This window comes from Neopelma chrysocephalum, unplaced genomic scaffold (assembly GCF_003984885.1).
Source record: "Neopelma chrysocephalum unplaced genomic scaffold, ASM398488v2 Primary Assembly neopelma1_209, whole genome shotgun sequence".
NCBI lineage: Eukaryota > Metazoa > Chordata > Aves > Passeriformes > Pipridae > Neopelma > Neopelma chrysocephalum.
Window position 1 is genome coordinate 318,414 of NW_020897871.1, and position 22,106 is coordinate 340,519.

At 43.9% G+C, this 22,106-nt stretch overlaps 1 protein-coding gene across 6 annotated transcripts in view; it reads left to right on the forward strand.

The window, feature by feature from the left end:
• The window catches only part of IQSEC1 (IQ motif and Sec7 domain 1), a 331,221-nt gene that overhangs the window by 127,072 nt on the left and 182,043 nt on the right, over positions 1–22,106 (forward strand). The gene's annotated exons all lie outside the window — the stretch shown is intronic.

The following is a 22,106-nucleotide window of genomic DNA, read 5'->3' on the forward strand; positions in this document are numbered from 1 at the left end:
GTAGGAAAGTGGCATCTTCAGAACTGTGGCCATAATTGACTGTACCAGAACAACCCTGGATGTGTCCAAGGCCAGGTTGGACGGGCCTTGGAACAACCTGGTCTAGTGGAAGGTGTCCCTGCCCAGGAGGGGCTTCAGAGTCCCTTCCAACCCAAACCATTCCATGATTCTGTGAACCCAGTGCTCCCACATGGGCACTGCCAGCAGGGCTTTCTCAAGCACAGTCCACAGCTGTGGTGTGTGGGACCTCCAGAGTGGGATTTGGACACAAATCCAGAGCTACCCAAGATAAAACACCTACACAGGCACAAGTGTGCACTCACATTCATAAATGACAAATCCAATTGTGATCTTTCTGTTCTATTTTTGGTTTAAGAACTCGTAAGGAGTTAAGAAAAGACTGACTTTGTGAAATTTCAGCTTATGTGAACTTACATAAAAGGAAAGTGATCCCCAGAGTGCTGCTGGTGTAGCTCTGATCCAGCACTGGATCCATATATTAACTAAGAATTCACAGGCTGTGGAGAACCTTGTGTGTGCTGGGTGGCAGAATGGGAGTGCCAGCTGCTGGCTGTCAGTCTGCCTTTATCTCCAAATCCTGGGCTGGAATCTTTACAGGGTAGTTGTACACACATTGTCGAGGCCAGAGTTGGAGATGGGATCAGATTCCCCCTCACTCGCTGCCGTCAGCACAGCAAGTGCCAGGGGACATTTATGGAACAGGAGAGGCAGCACACAGGTTAATAGGGGCTTCCAGAATCCCAGAATGGGTTGGGTTGGAAGGGATCTTAAAGCTCATCTCCTTCCACCCCCTGCCATGGGCAGGGACACCTTCCACCAGCCCAGGTTGCTCAGATTTCCAACCCTGTGGAAAGCAGCCCTTTGTTTTCCTTGGCACGTGTAGAAATGCTGATCGGGCCCAATAAACTGGTAAGGGCCCAATAAAATAACAGGAAACTGCTAAAACCTGAGCTGTGATCCTCATATTCCCGGGGCAGAAACCTGGCAGGTCCTGCTGCCAGAACCCCAGAGATGCTCCTCACAAATCTCAGTGAGTGCTTTGTGCTGGCCTGGCAGACTGCTGCTCTCACTGCACAGTGTCTGGAGGCACTTTGGAGATGGATAATGGATTAAGGCTCCTTTTCCAAAGAAAGGAAACAAGGTATGGCTCACTCAGATTGTTTCATATCCATTAACTCCACCTAAGGATTAAGTGGGAAGCCCATTCCCCTGTTCCACAAGCCTGGCTGGAGCTCACAGGGCGTGTTGCTTGTGCCAAGTCTGTCTTAGAACTTCAAACTGTCCCATTTCCAGCCAGTCCTTATTTACCTCTGCCAATTCATACCTATTTCTTCTAATGAAATGATGCTTTCCCACTGCAATAGCTTTTTCTCTGTCCTGGGAAAGAGCTTTTTAAAGAATAACACAGAAATATTTTATGCCATTACAAAGAAATGAGGGAAGATGGATATTTCATATATGTGCAGTTGACATATTTGAAACATGAAGTTTTTCTGCATTTTAGGACATTGTAGCTCCATTCAACAACTTATTACCTTGAGGAGTTGAAGTTCATCACTCTTTACAACACTTTTTTCAGGCTTTGAAATGCATCAAAGGCACCCCAGAGGTGGTTTATTGTGCTGTGAAAAGGGATCGATTTTTATAATGCAGTTATAGGAATTGGGATGTCTCAAGGCAGCTCTCAGCACTCTATTGCAGTCACACATTGGAGAATTTTGGTTTCTGATGCTTTTAAAAAACAAAACAACAAAAAACCCACCCCAACAGTGACCAAAAAACCCCCACAGAACAAAAAACCCCACCCCAAACCAAACAGGAACCCCAAACAAACAATCCTGGCTGACAAAATCAACGTATGGACTGTTCTTCCCTAAGGAAAGACAGCATAAGGGCTGATTTTCAGAGCTTAATCATGACTTGGACCAACACTACAGCTATTGGCATCCAGCAGTAGTTGTGGGTCAAAACTGGGTCTGCTGCTCTTATTTCTTTTAATAAAAGTTTAGGCAGTTCCCTTTGGATCTCCCACTGCTGGTTCTGGTCTAAAGGAGGAATTTTTTTCATTGCTTTTTGGTTTTCTTAATTTCAGTCTTAGGTTTACTGATGGAATTCTGTAGTTGTATGGGTTTTGATCTGTAAACCTCCAAAAAAGACTAAATTTCTAGTTGTTTTCATAAATACTCGAGTAGGTCTCTTTAATTTCCTCAGTGTTTTTTTTTTGTCATGGCATTTTCAAGTGCAAGTTTCCAAATGGTCTTAAAAGTTTCCCAACCATAGTTAATAAAAAAGCCTCAGTTGGATCTTACTGTTTCTTAAACAAGTGTTTTCCTGTACCCACTTTTGCCATGCTGGACATTTTTCTGGGAGTCAGAGAAGGCCCCAACTGGTCCTGACAAATGGTGAGAGATGAATGAACGTCCTTAATTCAACTGGTTCCTCTGTGTTGATTTTCTGGGTCTGTTCTACCAGACCATGAGGAGTTTATAGAACTTATTGTTCTGCTTTCAAAATGTGAGTTTGAAAGCAGATACTGCTGATCCTTCCCTCTTAGTCTCTGAGGAACAGGAAGAATGATTTCCTTGTGGTTTTCTGTGCCAGAAGAGCTCAATGAAATGCTGGGATAGTGACTTGGGATAACAGCACTTCCAGAATATTTTGCATCGAGTTAACTAATATTTGGATTTAGAAACTCCTGGTAGATGGTCTCTGGTCAGAAGAAATGATGAAGTACCTCCTTGCTGGGTGAATTTTTTCAGTTTATCTCATGTGTTAGAAGTTAAAATGTCATTATTCTGGATCCCTCCAGTGCTGGCTGGAAAGGAGCAAAATTAACTGAATCATGTTGTCCCAGCTTCCCATCAGAGTATTTGCTTGTGATTTTCCTGATAGTGCTACTGTTTATTCCCTCTTGCACGGCTTCTGTGGCTCTGCACGAAGGGAATGGAGCAGGGAATCTTTTCCAAAGCCAGACATTGCCCTCTTCTGGATCCTGCACGAACGATGGAAAACCGTGATGCCCCGGCACGGGGGGAGTGTCAGCCTCAGGAAATGAAACCCAATCCCTTTGTCTGGCATGACTTTGTCACTCGGAAGCTTTGATGAAATACAAAACCTGAACGGAACGTGTCTGGTGAGAGAAATACATTTTGGGGTGACAAAACCATTTCATTCAAGGTGTTCTCGTAGCAAAAGTTCTGCAAACAAGGGACCCGTCTGCTGACTCACCAAAAGGGTTATTTATAATGTGGTGGTGCTTCAAGCAACATTGTTTTCAGCAGAAAACAATCTGTTCCTCTGCCTCCTTTCAGCAGATGCTTCGTGTGAGGGAATAGTCAACTTATAAAAAGTTTAATAAGATTGTGAAGCATATGTGCACTATAAATACCCTGCAGTTAAACAGGCTGGGGTTTGAAACTTCCCATTTGGATGTTCTGCTGAATATCTTGCTTTCTTTTTTAGAATGACCTTTCACTAGTGGACTGAAATGGTTGATATAGACTGTGTTAAGATCTGTTTCTGTAGGGGGGAAGAAAACCCTGCTATACTTGAGTAGTGCTTAAAAGATGATGACAATAATTCTCTGAGATATCTATTATTGAAACCTGCCAGGTTGTTTAACTTCTGAAGAACATGGGATTGGTGAATAGCCTTCTATCAGCAGCTGAAAGAAATAACTGCTTTAACAGCAGCTTTTTATACTGAAAAGGAAAAAAAAGGCACTTCAGCGGTTCCCAAACTCTCCTGAGGAGCTGCATCTGTTTTGTTCAGGATCTCAGGTACCAGTCATAGAAGTTTCCTCTGATACAGTGAAATTTCACCGGGTTGCTCCATTCTGATTTGAAAATATCTGACATTTTCATACTCTCTAAAGCAGTGAAAAATAAAAACCTCCTAAAGCACTTCAGTACGTGAATTGGATCTGTTAGAACAAAATGCTTCCACACTGATCCTGTTCCAAGCAGCAGGAGAAGGGAAGGTGGGAGCCAAGGGGAAGAAAAAAACCCCTTCATAACCACATTCCTAACTTCAAGACCACCAAAAATAGCCACGTTGCTTCTGTTCTGCTGGACTCAGGCAGCACTGAGGATATTGTGAGACAGTCTTTGTTCTGAGCATCTCTAAGCTATTAAAAAAATAACACAGAAAGCAACCAACCTGAAGCTGAACTCCAACACCTTTGCATCTTTTAGATACAATTCCTTTGCTGCAGATCTCTTTACTTTCACCATGCAGGGACTGCACTTCCTAAAGGCAGTATTTTGGACCTGGCCAGCCAGTTGCAGTGTTCATCTCGCTGAATTTCTCTAGATCGAGACATTTCATTCACCTCTTACTCTGTGTTGGTTCATAGTTTTATTTATAGCAATTCTTTCTCCAAGTGGAGTCACAGGTTTTCATTAACCTCTTGTAGCAAAGTCCATCATGAATCAATGCTCCTTCCTTACATGAGCTAAGTTATTGCCACTGGAAACTCTGAAACCTTGCCCTATGTTCTGTGTTTAAGTTGTCTAATAAGTTAGGTGAACACCTAAGATTTAGACAGACAAGCATGTTATGCAATTAATTTTTATTTAGAAGCAATTTTTAAACTGCATTTTTGCAATTTACGGGTGCCATTTTAATCTAGAAAGTGATCCCAAACAAGTATGACAGGTTCCACTTTTTTCTGTTTATTTATCAAAATGCTTTGTAACCCCATGCAGGGAAATACTGTTACAATCAGATTTTTAAATCAGTCTGGGCTGTGATATTTCAGAGTAGAAAGCAGGGAAGGAAGGATGAGTTCCTGTCTAACTTGTTCTCATTCTTTTATATCTGTTTATAAATTCCCATTTTGTTCATTTGGTTTTGTACCTTTCCTGCCTCCAAGAAATCAGGACAGAGGTTGGTCCTGCAGCAGGTCTGGTTTAATAGATTATGTTCCCCTAAAAAAGCTTCTAGGCAATAGCTGGGTCTCTGTGTGGTTGAAAATAGTGAAAACGCTTAAGTTTTATCTAAAGTCATCTAAATACACATCAAAGGACGTGGCCCTGAGGAAGGAAAAATCCATGTGATTAATAAGAAGTGCTGAATGAGTCCTCTGTGGTGAGGGTGGGTTCGCTGGGATCGTAGTGCCTCTGGTGTGTGTCTGGGCTGCAGTTCCCTGCGCAGCCTTCAGAACAAATGTTTCATTTCCAAAAGGCAGCTTTCATTAGGCAGTGACTCAGGGAGCTATAAATACCCCTCGGATCAGGCAGACTTGTGCCATATTGTATCAGTGTCTGAGTAAGGCAGCGAGTGAGAACTGAGTCACTGTGGTGACTCATGTCAGAGCTGGGTTACGCTCCACAGCACCAAACCTCCTTGGGACTGTGTTTGGGAGCAGCCTGGATGAGAGGCAGTGCAGGGATTGGGGAGGGAAGGATGCTCTGGCGTGTTTGCATCAGCTGATGTTGGTATTCGGGGGTGAGTGTATTCCTGCCTCGTGGCCATCTGGCCCTCCCCGAGGCAGGAGGGCATTCCTGAACCTGCCAAGGGAAAAATTAACACTGAGATGGAGCCTCCCGAGAGGAGGAACCTGGGCTGTCCCTGGGCTGGGATGCCCTTGATGTTGCCTGACACAGAGCACGGCAAGAAGCAGTTCAAGAGGAGCCACCAGGGGTTGGGTTTTCCCTCTGAGGCAATTTGGGTTGTTATAGCAACGAGGTGATTCAGGTGTGCACAGAATCCCAGAGTGTGCTGAGCTGGAAGGGACCCACAAGGATCATCCAGTCCAACCCCTGGCCCTGCACAGGAACATCCCCAGGAGTCACCCCCTGTGCTCCCTCCTGGAGCTCTGGCAGCCTTGGGGCTGTGCCAACGTTCACTTTGAATCATTTTGCATTTTGTGTGCAGATCTGCTCACTCAGCACCTGTTGAATGCACCTTAGAATATATGTTATTGCAACATGACCATTACTGGAACACACATTGCCCTGGATTAAAAGGCAGCCCTCTGGTTTTTCCACTTCTTTGGAATGGAATAGCAACAGCACTTCAGGGAGTTCCAAGATTTATTATTTAACACACACTAACCCTCAGTTTAAATTAAAGACTAAAGTCTGAACCACCTACATTAATAACTTGCCATCTTTCTTGTTTTATTTTTAAAAACCTCTCTTATATCCCTGTTTCTAATTATACCGTCTAGAGAAGCCATACAGACTGGTAACAAAGAGTTCACCATACATTGAGAAAGTAGAGCTCAGCTCAGAGCTGCTGGCAAGTCTGTTGTGTTCTGCTTATGAGGGATGACTCACTCTTGGCATTTAAAGTTCCTTCATTTGCCAAAAGCATTTTTGCCCAAACTCAAGCGGGCAGGAGGCTCACAGCTGCCTCAGGTTTGGTGGCACTGCCTCTCTTCCTCCTCTTGCCTTTCTTCCCCAAACTGATCAGGTTGCCCCTTCTTCCCGTGCTTCACACAGCATTCAGCTCACCTGCTGGATCTCTCAGAGGGAAACCTGGTGGGACTTAGGCAGGATGGATGGACTGGGGGAGAGTGTGTTGGAAATTTAGTCCCAACCCCAGAAAGACTTTTCCCATGAAATACAGTACTAAAGTAGTCTGGCTGGAGCATGAAAAAAATCAGAGTCATTAAGGCTGGAAAAGACCTCTAAGATCAAGTCCTACCATTAACCCAAAATACTAAGCCAGGATTTGAACAGTGAGACATTGGACTGTACAGCAAACATTCAAGAAAGCTTTTCTTGCCTGCAACAAAAGGGTACTGGCGTGGTGTTGAGTCTGTAGGTACAGATATATGGCTGTTTGCTCAAAAAATAAAATACCCTGGTTGCCCATGTCTATTAAACTTCAAACTGAGCTGAGCAGTTTTTCACATTTAAAGGTATTTATCATTCCTAAGCTGACCCCATTAGCCTTGGCTGGAGAAACTTTCTTTCCACGTTTACTTTGTGTTTGAAGTTCGTGTCCCAGTTCGTGCAGACCCCTCAGAGGAAGGGCAAGCAGTGCTGATGTAAAAGAAAAACCTCTCTCATTCTTTGCCATTCCCTCTGAAGGCGTGACCCTTCCCCCTCTGCTCTAACACTAAACAAGGCTTTTTGTAGGACTTCTCCCCTTGCTGAGCTGCCTCAGGAGCTGCTGGCCTTGTTCTGCCCGTGGATTTCTCTCAGCAGCCTCAGGAAGTGCTGATTTTGTCCTATATAAGCAATCCACTGTATCTTTGTGATCTTCTTCAGCACTGACAAATTTAGACTATCTTGAAGACATTAAGAGTTCTTGGAGTTGAACATTCCCACACTGAACTGTGTCAGCTCTCAGTCTGGGCCCATCCAGAGGCAGAGGAATGTGCCACTTTATTATCTGAAATAGAATCCTAAATATGAGCAATTCAATTTTTTTGTTTTCCCTATTAGTTTTTAGGGGGCATCAGATGGAGCATAAATAAGAAATATCATTATAAAGTAGCTCTTTGGTGAGGCTGAGGGGTCAGATGTCTAGGAAATAGCTGAATAATCCATCAGAATAATATTAGCACTGTCAGAAAACTAGTGCTGTTCTGACATATGTGCAGTTAGTTCTAGATTTAAATTTTTGATTGCATTTTAAGTTAGGCTAAAATTAGTATTTTTCTGGAGCAAATGCCACAGGAAATGCCTAGTTTATTATTTAGTTAAATGAAAGCCAATTAACATTTTTTTCCCAGCAATAAAACTATTCTTTGAAAAGTCTTTGAATATATTTTTAAAAGAACAAAACCCCCCTGCACTAGAGGGGGATTAATAGGCATGTTTTTCTGGAATTCAGCTGAAATCCCACAGCCTCCACAATTCTGGAAACAGAACAGATTCACCTACTGCACCTTTGGTTCTGTACCTTTTCCAGTGACAGTGGCATCTTGCCCTGGTCCTCACTGGTGTTCTGTGTGGCCAGAGGAGGACTGAGACCCCACCAAGACAATTATGTCTGGAAGTTGCAACCCAATAATCTGCTTGGTAAAATTCCTTTTATCATGTTTATTAATAGTCCTTCAATGATCTCACTCCTGTAAGGAAGGAAAATTTGAACTTGCCATGAAAAACTGGTCAAGAAAATAGAAATATTGATAAATACTTTGCAGTGTTGTGGCACAGAATGTGGTCGATAGAGAGCTGATCCAGATTTAAAAGGCACAGTCATGGAGGAAAACTTTACCTGGGCTTATTAACTTTTAAGATGCTCCTGTGGTTGGGGACTCAGTGAACTGTATGTTCTTGGAAACTGGAGATGGATCAGGGTATGACTGAATTGCAGAAGTGTTCAATGAGTGACCTTGGAGATCATCTGCTCCAGCCTCGTGCTCAGAGTAGGATCAACACTGCAACTGGATTGGTTTGCTCAGGGTCTGTCCGGTCAGATCTTGAACAGCTCCGAGGCTGAAGATTCCATGAGTGCTCCAGGGCTCTGTCCAAGTGCTGAGCTGTCCTCAGAGGGAGAAGGTGCCTTTTGGTCAGGCATGAATTCCCTATCCCAGCTGGACAGTTGTCTCACTGCAGTGAGGAGCTTCCTCACCCTCAGGAATCTCCCCCAGGCACTGGAAAGCTGCTCCTGCCTGCAGGCTGGACACACCCAGTTCCCTTTGGTGCCCCTCTCTGTTGGTGTCTGTGGCAGTGTGTGTTGGTGTCTGACAGTGTGTGTTGGTGTGTCTGACAGTGTGTGTTGGTCTGTGTGTTTGGTGTCTGTGTGTTGGTGTCTGTGGCAGTGTGTGTTGGTGTCTGTGGCAGTGTGTGTTGGTGTCTGTGAGTGTGTGTTGGTGTCTGTGATGGTGTGTGTTGGTGTGTGTGACAGTGTGTGTTGGTGTCTGACAGTGTGTGTTGGTTTGTGTGTTGTTCTGTGTGTTGGTGTCTGTGGCAGTGTGTGTTGGTGTCTGACAGTGTGTGTTGGTCTGTGTGTTGGTGTCTGTGATGGTGTGTGTTGGTCTGTGTGTTGGTGTGTGTGACAGTGTGTGTTGGTGTGTGTGACAGTGTGTGTGACAGTGTGTGTTGGTGTCTGACAGTGTGTGTTGGTCTGTGTGACAGTGTGTGTTGGTGTCTGTGACAGTGTGTGTTGGTGTGTGTGATGGTGTGTGTTGGTGTCTGTGTGTTGGTGTCTGTGGCAGTGTGTGTTGGTGTGTCTGACAGTGTGTGTTGGTGTGTGTGACGGTGTGTGTTGGTCTGTGTGTTGGTGTCTGTGATGGTGTGTGTTGGTCTGTGGGACCACACAGACCTTGCCAAGTGTGCTGGTGCTGAAGCACCCCTGGGACCTCCTCAGGAGCCACTGTTCTGTCGTAACCTCTATTCTGATAGCAGAAACAAAGTTGAAGAATGTTGTATTTTCACGACTGTTGGCTTGGGGTTTTTTAATTTTTAAAGTCCTTGGGAGTTTTTGTTTTGCTGTGGATTTTTTTTCCTTAAATAATGTTGGGTGCCGATATTTTGTGCGAGGCTGTTCAAAACCTCAGCCTGCAGTGTGTGCCCATGGTGTGGTTCCTCTCAGGGGTGTTCTGCAATTGCACAAATAGACAATAAATTATTTCATAATCTGCTGTTCCATTTTCAGCTATTTGCACGGGAAAGAGACTAATTGCTTTAGACAAACTTCTCTTTGAGAAGCGTGTGTTTAGAATTCATTATAATATTTCTATGGGTTCTACTCCTGTAGAATTGCATATTATATCTAAAAAATGCTTTGAAAGTGTTCTTGTTTTGAATTTCATGACGAGCTGAATAAACATCACAGTAATATAGTCTAATTGTGTTATTAATTATGCCCTATTAATTATGCCTGTGTAGTCATAACTCCCAGTATCTTTGGAAACTGAAGAACCAGTTGGTTGCAGGGTTTTGGGTTGGTGTTTATTGTTCTTGCTGCAGTGAACACAGGCAGCACTAAAGAGAAACCTGCTCTCTGGTTCCTGTAGTTGTGTCTGTGCCAAGAAAACTGTATTGCAGTGCTGCTTCCCTCTCTGCCAGACTGCTCTGGGAGCCACATGGAAGTGTGAATTCATCTAGTCACCTTAATCCCCAGGCTAAAACACCAGCATAAACACTTCCCTTTAACATGTCTGCCAGAAATATCCTCAGCAAGTGAAAATCACTGGAGAGGATTCCATCACATCACCTACCTGGGGACTGACTAAAGCTTTGCTTTGGAAATGTTAAACTAGTGCTGTAAATGCACTTTTCTTTGAAATACAGTGAAATACAGAGGGGAAGATATGGCTTCACTGCTGTAGCTTAGCGTGGCTGACATTTTGCCTGTCATGAAAATAAAACAGGGAGAAAAAGACAATGTTTTGGACATTCTTTTGGTATCTGGAAGTGTTGGATGGGGCCTTAAGCAAGCTGATTTAGTGGGTGGCATCCCTGGGAGTTTGAACTAAGTGATCTTTAATGTCCCTTCCAACTCAATCCATTCTGTGATTTTATGACTCTTTTTAATCTGGTCTAGCTAAGCAGCAACTACAAGAAGTGCAGCATCTTGCTCTTATGTTACTTGTACTGATAAAAACAAGCTGGTGGCTGCTGTATGTGGAGGAGAATTGCAATGGGATAAACATCCAGGGTTGCTTCTGTGTGGTAGTATCAGAATTTCTGAAATTGCTTCAAGCCATTTCTTGCATATAAAATAGTAATAACAAAATGTTCCACAGCTCGACCCTGTACCTGCAAACTTTCAAAGATGTTGCCCTTGGTTGAACTGCTCAGTCTATCAAATTTCAGGTTGAAATGTGGAAGTCTGCTGAAGCTGTGCCATTTCTGTGGATTTAACAACTGACACTTGCTAAGCAGGACATGTCTGATTTGTTTGTGTTGGTCTGAAAGGTCATTTAATTTGCTTAAATACCTGCTTTTAATATCTATAACCAAAGAGAGCTATGAATAACAAAGAGGTACAATAGATTAGGTCTTAAAAAAACCTGACGCATTGAGGTTTTTAGGGTTCTTCTAGCAGAGCCCAGCTTCACTGCCATGTATTCCCAAGGTCATGAGTCCCCAGTGTGGCTGCTCTCCGTGCTCAGAAGGTGGCTGGATTCCAAAGGCTCCAGGAGGAGGAGCTGGCTGGGGCTGCTGTTCACTGCCACGAGCAGCTGTTTGCCCGGCCCGATGCCGCTGCTGCATTGAGGAACCCGGCCAAGGCCCCGGCGCTGCTGCCAGCAAAGAGAGCTGGCAAGTGGCACTCGAGGGTTTTTTTGTGTCTACAAGTACATATTCTGTAGCCCTTGTGAGCAAAGACTCTTCTGTGTGCAAACTGGAGTCAGTTGTTCTCTGTGCTCCGTGCGCTCCAGGGTTTGGTTTGTTCAGGCTTTTGCAGAAGGATCTTGAGAGGACCGAGACCTGATTTTTTGCTTACTCTCAATTCATTAAACTAAATACTCTGCCTGTCGAGTCAAGCAGATTCTGGGATTGTTTAATCTGGAGAAAAGGAGATTTACTGCTCTCTACAGCTCCCTGAAAGGAGGTTGTGGCCAGATGGGGGTTGGTCTCTTTTGCCAGGGAACAAGTGACAGGACAAGAGGAAACGGCCCCGAGTTGCACCGGTGGGAGTTAAGGTTGGATATTAGAAAACATCTCTTCACTGAAGGAGTGGTCAAGCACTGGACAGGCTGCCCAGGGAAGGGGTGGAGTCACCATCCCTGGAATGTTCAAAATGAGTCCATGTGGCACTTTGTGATATGGTTTAGTGGCCATGGGGGTACTTGAGGAAAGGTTGGACTTGATCTTGGAGGTCTTCCTACATAACGATTCGATATTAGAAGCTCCAGAGAACCAGCACACTAATCTATATGTTTGTTTTAGAACTAAGCTTATTATAAGCTGAAAAATGAGTCACGTTTCAGGCAGCGCTAGTGGCTTTGTCCAAATCATAACTCGCATTATGAAAATGAATAAAAGCTGTGGAAAAGTGAGAAAGGTGGCAAAAGGAATCCTCTTCCAGGGTGCTGTTACAGTGGAAAAAATCAGCATATTGAAGCAGTTACCACTGTCCACAGTTCCGTGTAATGTGACCCAATTTGGGGCCAAAAGGGTGTTAGTGAATTTAAATAAATAAATAAAAAGTATATTAGTGTGTACTAGTGAAATGCTTGTGGAAAGAAACTTTTGGGACCTGATGGCCTTTTGATTTGAGCTCCTGCATTAAGCATTGGCTTTTGTTGTCTCCCCACTGCCTTTAGAAGCACTGAATGAGTTCTCTGCTGTGCAAAGTGCAGGTGCATATGGAACAGAAAAGCGATTGCTGAGTGGGGAGGGAAAGGAGGATGCTTTGCTTGTTGGGTGTTGTGGGATGTGGGGCTGCCTGTTGGAGGAAGGTGTTTTGATTGATGTTTCAAACCAGGCCTGTGGGTTTGTTTTGAAGCTCCTGAGCAGCACGTGCTGAGGCACATGTTGTTTGGATTCTCGTGGTAATGTTGACTCATCTCAAGGCACTCTGGCTGCAGGAGAACACAGGGAGCAGGAACATACGTTGAATATTGGTGTTTTTGAGTGTTTTGGGCTGTACATGTGGGTTGTTTTAAACTTCCAAGTATCACAAAGTTCCTGTGTTAAATTTGCCATAATCCTGCAGATTCAGCTGTGAAGCTTCTGAAATGTCTGTCCCCCCTCACTTTTTCTGCAGATAACACAGGAAGACAATATTGTGGGTGCTTCTCAGGTGCAGTTGCTGTAGAGGTTTTATTGCCCACCCCACAGGTTCCATGTGCCAGCCGTGTACGGATTGACAGGGCTTTTCTCCCCAGAAATCCCCTCTGGATATCCCACTGCTCTCCTTCTGGAAGTTATAATTTCAAGTACAGGCTTGCTGTGAACTGTTCTCTTCCTCCATTTCTTCACCACCGACCATGATTGCCCAGAGCAGCTGTGGCTGCCCCAGCCCTGGGAGTGTCCAAGGCCAGGCTGGACCTGGGCTGGTGGAAGGTGTCCCTGCCCATGGCAGGGGGTGGCACTGGATGAGCTTTAAGGTCCCTTCCCACCCAAACCATCCTGGGATTCTGTGATCATTTCACTGAAACGTTCTTATTGGAAATTCCTGAGTTCCTGACCCGACATCAGCAAACGGCATCAAACTGGTGCCACTTCCACGTTCTCAAAACTGCTGAATGTTTAAAAAACATCCCTTTGCTGACCTTCCTCTGAGTTTAAAATATGATTTAAAAACAAAAATATGCAATGCATGACTTGGACATGCCGTGGACAGTGTGTCCTTGGGGCACAGGAGCCAGGTGTCAGAGCCTGGCCTGGATCACTCCAGAGCACCAGGAGCTCATCCCACCCCCCTGACACAGGAGCTCAGCTGGGATTTCCTTATCAGCTCCTCTGGTTCTCCTCTAAGCTTGTAGGGAATTTAAATTCTGTGCTTGCTGTTGTGACTGTGATAACTCTGCTCCAGCCAGCAGTGCATCCATGGAATATCCAACTAGGGGTTTGTTTATATTTACCCTGGGGAGAGACGTGCCATTGGTGTCTGTATTAACATATTGACATATTTATTGACTTCAGTTGTCTTCAGTCTTGCCTGTTTAATTAATATAATTGATCTGCTGAACATCTAGCTAGTAATTCTGGGGCAAATATTCTAACTGGTCTTGTTACTAAAATTGAGTGAGACCCTTATTGTGGAATCTGCCATGGGTCCTGTTGCCAAAATGATTAAATGACCTCGATTAAAATACTTAAGCTGTTTTTTTATTAAAACAGTTATGGACAATATATTGAAAATTCCTTCACAGTTAAAGAATGCTAAGAAATAACAATGAAACCCCAGCTTCTTTTTATGTAGAAAAATGGAAATAAATAATGTTAATGTCAGTGCATTATATAAGATCCATTGAACAGCAGCTGCAGTCAGAGTTTAAAGCTAGGAATAAAATACATGATTAATATGCACAAAGGATGTAGGAAACACTTCAGAACTTTATTTATTTGTATCCCAGTTGAATGCTTTTCTGAGAAGATGCCCTGGATGAGTTAATTGTTTGGTAAATGACTTTGTAATTCTGGGTTAGATCAGAAACACATATTAAAGAATAAAACCATCTGAAGTATCTGTGGTATCCTGAGCTGTAGACAGGCACTTCTCCCTCTTATCTCTTCTCAAATGATTAATGATTACTCTGCCCATTAGTTTCCTAATGTTTGTAAAACATCTTCTGGGGGCAGATATGGCTTTACTTCGAGACCAGAAGATAACAGGAATTAATTACATTCTGCTTAGATTTTATGGGTCTGAAATAGTTCAGTCCTGGATTTTTCCTCACTGTTTTGTTGCTCAGTCATGATCAAACCTGCAACTTTATAGACTTTCTTCTATATTTGTTCTTCATTCTTGTCATATTCATAGAAGCACTGACTAGTCTGGACCTTAAAGCTCATCTCATTCCAACCCCCTGCCATAGGCAGGGAATCAAATATACTGGACAAAACAAGTATATTTTGTAATATACTGTATATATTGTAAGTGTAGTTGTAAGCTGTTTAGAACAGTTAAGTCCAGTGAAGGGTCTGGGTATTTCCATGGCTATAGAGAATTATTCCAGCATTTTGCAGGCTCTGATGTTTTCTTAATGATGAAGACAGAAGACAAAATCAGAAACTCAATTCCAAGTAAAATCTTGACGTTGGCAGTTCTACAGAAATTGCCCAAGAAATGCTTTGTTTCAGTTTTAAAGCAATAATTTTAGCTGGGACACACAGCTGCGGAAAGACTGGGAATGTCTGTTGTGTCTCCAAGTTGCTTCTCGCCCTGAAAATTCTCAGTTGGGGTAATAATTCCCATTATGAGCAATCAAGTAGAGTCTAAGTCTGATTTTTAGAAGAGAATTTGTTCCTGCTGAAAAATCAGTTAAGCCCTGAGTTGGTGCAGTTCCTGCCATGTGTTTCAAAAATACATACATAACACAAAAAGGTGGATGGGGAAGCAGAAGAGAACTAGTGCCATGTGGCTGAAATTGTGGGATTATATAATCTGAATTTAAAAAAATGTCACCAAGCCATTCTAAGTCTTCCCTGAATTTCTTCAGCACTGAAATTCTCAGCCAGCTCCTGTGCTCTCTGAGTTCTGTTCTGTGGCCCAAAGGCTCTGGAGTAGTTCTGGGCTGTTCAAATAATTTTGCATATAAAACTGAGTAAACCCAACATTAACCTCACATTCTGTGTACTGGGAGTAATCAAATCTGCAGGATGGTACAAAATGCTCCTTAATGGCCTTTTAGTGGTTTAATTTTGCAGGATAATTTTTCATCACTAATTTGTCACATAAATACTTACCATGGGGTATTCCCTGGCTGTTAAAAATCAGTACTCTAAAGTTTTGATTTTTCTGTCAGAGCCCATGGAGCTCCTGGTAATTAAATGGGTAATGATGTTCAAAGGTGTGTTACAGTTTAGATACCAAAACCAGCTAAAGAACCCAAACCACAGTGCTACTTAGTGGCTGAAATGGGCATCACTGGGAGGGCTGTGCTGCAGTGGGAGGTCCTGGGGGTGAATTTGTGTTTCATGGTACATATTTGAAAACACTTCAGCTGATAGAAGAGGATAATTCATATTTAAAATAGGGATGGCACCTGAATTAGCTGACTTAGGATATCTCATCTGAAGACTCAGGAGAGTTGTACCTTGTGCTCACAGTACATACATCTCTAATTTGGGTAGAAAAGCAATCCTGGTCACAGATTTGAGCCCAACACACCCATGTCTGAATCCCTTCAGCACCAATTCGTGCCAACACAGGGTTTTATAAAAACCTAGAAACCAATTCTCAAATCGATTGGTTCTGTTGCAAACAGCACCGTAATGGCATTTCTATAGATTCCACTTCTAAAATGAAATGTTCTGGTGAAAAACATGTAGGCACAGAGTTATTTCAGTGGCACAGGTCGTCATCGAGGTGTTTTAAGCTTCTGTAGTTTTTAATACATCTTCTGCTTTGTAGTTCAAGCATGGTTCTGTCTGTTAGGAGTGGGCAGAAGCAGCCCAGAGGCTGCTGACTGCTCCTCTTTGGATTTTTTTCTGGTTAATTAGTATTTTGGAGTTCCTGTGCCTCCTCTTGCTCTTCAGCAGATACTTTTCTGTGTCACCTTGAGCTGGAATTCCAGGTGCCAGACTGGAGCTTATGGAATGAGCAAGTTAAGCCTCCTCACCTTGGTAAGGTCTGTGCCTTGGGTGTTTCTGCTCTGCCAAGGTCGGATCTGAGGGGACAACGTTCCCGACTCCCCTCCTTCCGTGGGACACCAGTTCTCCCACACTTCAGAGAAGCCCAGAGTGCTTTGGGTTGGAAAGGACCTTAAAGCCCATCCAGTGGCACCCCCTGCCATGGGCAGGGACACCTTCCACTAGCCCAGGGTGCTCCAAGCCCCGTCCAGCCTGGCCTGGGACACTGAACTGTGTTATCCACAGCCAGAGGGATGGAACCCCACAACTGCAATGCAGATGGACCAGAGGTGTGTCTGCACACAGGGAAAATCAGGGGCTGAGCACATTCACAAACTTCTGCTTTGCTTTATGAGCAAACAAACAAAATCCTTGGAAAAGCTAAGGAGGGAAAAACAGTGCAGGGAGTGACAGATACAATGTTTGTAATCCCTTGTGGGCGTACTGAGGGCCTAAACAACTTGAGGTTTTAATACTTAAAATGCACCAATTTATTAACTGAGAATTTGGGTTACTTCAAAGACATGAGCCTTTTTCCAGAGTCAAATGCAGTGCAAGAAACTTTAATAGCTTGGGTGACAAAGGAACAGGATAAAAGTGGCCCAAACCAGAGATTCCAAAAAGGGCCCAGAGAATAAAGGTCTTGAGAGCTGCTTATTATGTGTCTGCAGTCACATGAAGTCTTGAAAGAGAATTTTGTTAAGGTGATCAATTTAATACAAAGCATTTTAACATTTTCAGTTGAAGTCTTTGTTAGGGCTGACTGAATGCTGCAAAATTATTTTAATTTGGGTGGGACAGATTTTATTTTTGAAGGCTTCCTTTTAAAAGCAATTGTTTTGCATAGTGGGAGGACATAAAAATAGTTATTTAGAGCCTTGTTTTAGCAGAGTTCTTAAGCACAGCTTAAAAGGAAGCAGTTTATTACTTGGGCCATAAGTTGTTTAGTGGAAAACAAAAGATAATTTCAATAGTAAAATCAGGGTATAAGTAGAAAAAAGATTTATTGTGAGTGATAACATGCAGATTTTCCACAACTCTACTCTGCTGCCAGTATTGCTTAATACTTGAGGGTTTTTTATGATGAGATATAGTAAAATTTATGCAGCAGCTACTGAAATGATGTTTAACTGAGGCTTCCTTTTGGTGAAGAAGTAGATTTAATAACTACTTCTAATTATATTAAGGGTAAATGGAAAGTAAGACACAATAGATAAATGCATTCAGCATCTATATAAAGCTCAGAATATACAGGGATAAAATTAGTATTGCAAAGGGAATTCAAATGTGCATCAACTCATCAGTAACAACCAAGCTGAAAATTAGAAGCATCTTCCAGTGAAAGCTTTGGGGCATCTTGCTAAAATAAATAGTAGGAAAAATTATTCAGAGGCTTCAAACAGAGCTACTACATTTGTGAAAAGGATTTTAGAATGTGATTGAAAATGAAAATACTCTTGACCCAAGACGGTTTTGGCAGTTCTTTTACAACTGTTTATTTTTGCTTTGAGCTTTAATATTTTAGCACTGCAGCATCAGTCAGTTGATGTTTCCTGGAGGGGCACATGTGCCTGCAGGAAGGAGAACATGGAGCTGTGTCCTTCCCTTTGTGTCCCAAGCACAGCATCTCTGTGGCAGCCGAGGGGTTTCCCACTGTCACTTTGAGAACACGTTTGGGGTGTTAAAAGCACAAGTGCCTGGTTAAATAAGCACCACAGAGCTCCACTGCTGTGCTGGCCCAGCCTCCCCCAGGGGCTGAGGGGGCTGTGCCAAGGAGGGGCTGCCCAGGATCCCCTCCCAGAGCCCTGTGCCTGGGTGAGTGTTGGATGTGGGGTGCTGGAAGGGGCTGGGGGCTGACACCCACCCGTCCTTCACTCTCCCCCTCTCCTCCATCACTGATCCATGGTGTGGTCCCTCAGCCTCCATGCCCAGGGCTGGGTTTGGCTGCTGGGGCTGTTCCCATGGGTTCCTGTCTCATCCATGGGACCCTCAGATGTGGGTTGGATCCCAGTCCCAGCAGTGCCCCTCTGGAGCTGAATGGAGGCTCCACAGGCACAGGCTTTCACACATGGAGTCATGGAATGGTTTAGGTTGGAAGGTTCCTTAAAGATCATCCAGTTCCAAGCCCCTGCCATGGGCAGGGACACCTTCACTAGGCATAGTTCAGTCTCAGGTGGGAGAGTGAATATTGGGGGAGTTTTTAGCCAGCAGTGGATATTTTTCCTATAAAACTAATGTGTCTGATCCCTCAGGTGACAAGTTGCTGATATAAACAGCAAGGTGGGCAGCTTTGTGTCATGTGTGTGTCCCAAGCACTACAGTCAACTCAGCAAGACACTTGATGTCACCGTGTGAAAAGACCCGGACATAAAATGCCCAAATCATTATTCTGCAGAATGTTTGATCCCACAGCAGCTCTGCCACACCAGAGTGTTTGATATCACCAAGGTGATGTGTTTATTCCTTGCAGTAATCCACAGAATGGGAATCTGAGCAGAGAAGAGAGGATGTCGGGGACTGACAGTCCTCTGGCTGTGCAGGTCATTGATGTGGCAGGTTATTAATGTTGGGAGGACTTGGTACAACTGGGCATTTATTGTGACAGCCTGTCCCTGCTGAAGCCCTTGGGAGTTCTTCCCAGGCGCTGCAGTGGGATCAGAGTCTTTGTATTTAATACTTTCAGGTTGCAGATTTGTCAGGATAATGACTTGGGCATTTTCTATCTGGGTCTTTTCACACGGTGCCATCGAGTCACACACTGTACAAGTGTCTTGCTGGGCTGACTTTGTAGTGCTGGGAGGACTCAGCCCCGTGCCCCCAGCTCTGCCCTACTTACTGCATTTGTCTGGTAAAGGAAAGCCTTTCTCTAAGTTAAAAGCAAAGGCTAAATAGCCTGTGCAGTCACTAACTTTTCCCTTTGTAGTATTCAATCAATTGTAAAACATTTGAATTCATTCTGCTGAGATACAAACGTGGGCAGACTTCATCCCACACTTACTCATCAGCCCAACTCCTTTTGTTTTAGGGGAGAGCTGAGGGAGATGGGGAATTAAAGTTACATTGGCTGAACCAGTGTTTAACAGAAATTATGCAAGTTAGTCTGTTATCTTGACTAAAAGTGAGAGAACTCAGATGAGTTTAGAGCCAGCTCGTTGTTTTCTCAGTTATTTTATCTGGACACATCAAAACAAGAACTAGAACCAAACTGAAAGCTTGTACCAAACACAGAAACAATGCCATGCACTGTAAAAACTCCACGACTGTCATCCTCTCCTCCTGGATCTGGATTGATTATCAGCCAGAGAGCACCTTCCTGAATACCTGTGTAACTCATTCCTCACTGTCCATTCAACCTGTGCCCTGCACTGCCAGACACCTGCAGAAAATGGAATTAAAACCAGAAGAATGGGACCAAGCTGACAAGCCTGTATATTCTCTTCCTCATACACCAGTGGTGATTGAGCTACTTGACCTTGCAGTGGGTTGGAAAGCTGTTTTATGGGACTTTTTATGGAATGGTGTAATTTTCTTAGTAAGAATTTATCATTTATGTGATGTATTGATGGTTGTGGAAGGGTTTGGGCTGTGATGTGCAAGTTCAGAACACACAAGCAGCTTTGAAAATTGTACTTTTTCAGTGCTCTGTGTTTGGTATATGCTAAAAATGAGGCAGAATTTACATCACAATAAAGCTTCTCTGGAAGGCAAGATACCTTTAGGCTGTTCAATAGAAAACCCACTTGTCTAAATCTGTATTTCTCTGAATTATCGTAATTTGGGGAAAAGATAATTCAACTTACAAAGTTAACAGATACCCTGTAATCATGTCAATGCCTCACAGTGCTGCATATCTGTGTTTTAAGGTGTGGATGCTTCAAATCAGCCTTCATGGTGGCATGGGGACATTTTGCTCAGGTGCCTGATCCCTGCCATGAGCCCACGTGAGTTGGAGTCACAGCATCAAGCTCCCAGTGAAGGTTTTGTGACCTATATCAACCAAGATACTTGGGAATTGCCACATCAGGCCAGATTCTGTGGGGCTCCTCTGCTGTGTGGGGCAGCCCCACATCAAGTGTGCATTTAGATGTGGTTTTCTTCAATGAATCCTGCTGCAGTACCTGTCGATGCCACATCCAAGCACTGCAGGCCAGTTATGGGGGGGGACAGAGAATAGTGGGGCCTTTGCCTCCCTCCAAGTTGTGGTTTCCTACTGCACTGCCACAGCACCAACACATGGCAGAGGAGATGATGAACATGTGACTCTGGGCCTGTGGCTGCTGTGACAATTCTACAAATTCTCATCAATTTTACTTTTGTGGGGATGGTTAAGCTGAATGGGTGACCCAAAGTGCACCTCTGCTAGATGGAATGGTTTGGGTGGGAAGGGACCTTAAAGCCCATCCAGTCCCACCCCCTGCCATGGGCAGGGACACCTTCCACTAGCCCAGGTTGCTCCAAGCCCCGTCCAACCTGGCCTTGGACACTTCAGGGATGGGGCAGCCACAGCTTCTCTGGGCAACCTTCAGGTCCTGGAAGGCCACAATTAGGTCACCCTAGTTCATTTGCAAATCAGTTTGGACCAAAGACCATCATCAGATCTCCTTCCTCACCCATTTTTTGTTGTTGTTTTGCAGCATCTTTGGCAGTTCCTGCTTCCCTTTGCCTGGGGAGCTGCAGAGGTGCTGTGTGTGAGGAGCACGTGGCTGCCCACCTGCTCTCCCCCAGCCTGGAAATGTTACAACTGGGCATGGAACAGCTCTGAACTGATCACTTGACCATGGCAAATGAGCTGCCCTCATCAGTGTGTTCTGGTATATATTTAACTTAATAATGTGAGCAGATGGTCATTATATTGATTCATGAAGGAAGGGAGGAAGCTTGGCTGGCTGGGGAACGGCCGGAGCGCGGAGCATCGGAGCGGGGCAGGATGCAGGGAAGGGGAGGAAAACAGGACATTCTTGTACTGTGTGGGGTTGGTTTGTTTGTTTTTCTCGATTTTTTGTTTGTTGTCTTTTTTACAAAGGAGTGCTGTGGACAGGGATAAAATCAAAGCATTTTTAGGTGACTCATCTGGCGTGTCTGTATGGCCATTTCCCAGGAGACTGGGGCTGTCAGTGCACAAGCAGGATGATGCTGAAGCATTTGCACCACTGATGGTGCTAAAAAGGGGGGAAATGGGGAGGCAGTAGCTTGTGGAGTTGTGAAACTCCTCACTCTGCTGTTGCTATTCAAGATGACAGCTCTTTTGCAGGGAAAATGTAATATTTAAGTAATTGTTCTTCAGTAAATTTTTTGCAAAGAGCAATTTTGTTCAAATCTCTCCCCATTTAATAGGATGTAACTGGAGATTTAAACTAAAACCTAATTCCATAAAATATTCAGCCACTCTCTTTGTTAGCTAAACTGGGAAGTTCACAAATCCCCAGCCTGGATCAGCTCACAGGAACAGCTTGGTCTGGTTATTAATTTTGCAATTTTCACATGAGAAATGCTGTGTACACAAGCAGGAGCCTAATCTCGTGCTTGGGTCCCTGCTTCTCCTAGTTGCTGATTAGCTTTGCTGTCTTATCAGTTTATGTCATAGTATGTGACTATAAATTGACTTTGCAGGGAAGAGGGAATACGTTCGTCTTCACAGATGCTGCTGTTTCCATGGAGATAAAAGGACCAATGGCCTTTTCTTGGTTTGGACTGTACTACAGTGAGCAGGCAGAGATGGTGCATTCGAAAATGCAACATTTGGTGCTTTGATATTTCAGGCTAAATATCAAATGAGAAAGCATATTGTTTTTTCTCGGTGATGAAGTTGAATGATAAATACAGCTTTGGGACTTTTTCGGGAAGCAGAAAGCGAGCCCACCAGGAATGTGAGGACAGCGTGGCTGGTTTGTGCTTGCTAAACCTCCTCTCTGGGAAAAACCTTTTGGCTTTGCA